This window comes from Prionailurus viverrinus, unplaced genomic scaffold (assembly GCF_022837055.1).
Source record: "Prionailurus viverrinus isolate Anna unplaced genomic scaffold, UM_Priviv_1.0 scaffold_72, whole genome shotgun sequence".
Classification (NCBI taxonomy): Eukaryota; Metazoa; Chordata; class Mammalia; order Carnivora; family Felidae; genus Prionailurus; species Prionailurus viverrinus.
In genome coordinates this window covers 271,704-272,695 of record NW_025927634.1, presented here as the reverse complement: position 1 = coordinate 272,695, position 992 = coordinate 271,704, and positions in this window count along the sequence as shown.

Genomic DNA, 992 nt, shown 5'->3' with positions numbered 1-992 from the left:
TCGGCAAGGAACCTAGAAGCTCACCATGTCGTTTCCCAGGCCCGGCTGCAGCTCCCGAGAGGATTCCGGAGGCCTCCTCGACCAGGGGCTTTTCGACGTGTGTGGTCTTGGCAGCCAAAGAGGGACCCTGACCGGCACCGTCCCTTGTGCCCTCAACTCAGCCCTTCGGGGAGACCACTGCCCTGCTGTGGGTTCGGCGCCTGGAACCTCCTGGGACCTAACCCTAACCCTAACCTTACCCCGAACCAGGACCCTCCCCCGAAACCTAAGCCTGCCTCATTCCCTTATCCTGCATTTGGGCCGCCTTCTGATATGGGCCCTCACTTCAGCCCTCGAAGGAGATCACAAAATCGGAGTCGCTTCGGCCCTTGCGTCGTCCCTGGACCGAACCCTAACCCTAGCTAAGGCTCTCTCCTCATGGGGACCCAATTCCAATGTCGGACAGCATCACGCGCATAGGGAACAGAAGCGGTGCAGGCTGACTCGGCAAGGAACCTGGAAGCTCACCATGTCGTTTCCCAGGCCCGGCTGCAGCTCCCGAGAGGATTCCGGAGGCCTCCTCGACCAGGGGCTTTTTGACGTGTGTGGTCTTGGCAGCCAAAGAGGGACCCTGACCGGCACCGTCCCTTGTGCCCTCAACTCAGCCCTTCGGGGAGACCACTGCCCTGCTGTGAGTTCAGCGCCTGGAACCTCCTGGGACCTAACCCTAACCCTAACCCTACCACGAACCAGGACCATCCCTGGGAACCTAAGCCTGCCTCGACCCCTAATCCTGCATTTGAGCCGCCTCCTGGCATGGGCCCTCACTTCAGCCCTCGAGGGAGATCACGAGACCAGAGTCGCTTCGGCCCTGGCGACGTCCCTGGACTGAACCCTAACCCTAGCTAAGGCTCTCTCCTCATGGGGACCCAATTCCAAGGTCGGACAGCATCACGCGCCTGGGGTCCAGAAGCGGTGCAGGCTGACTCGGCATGGAACTTGGAATCTCACCA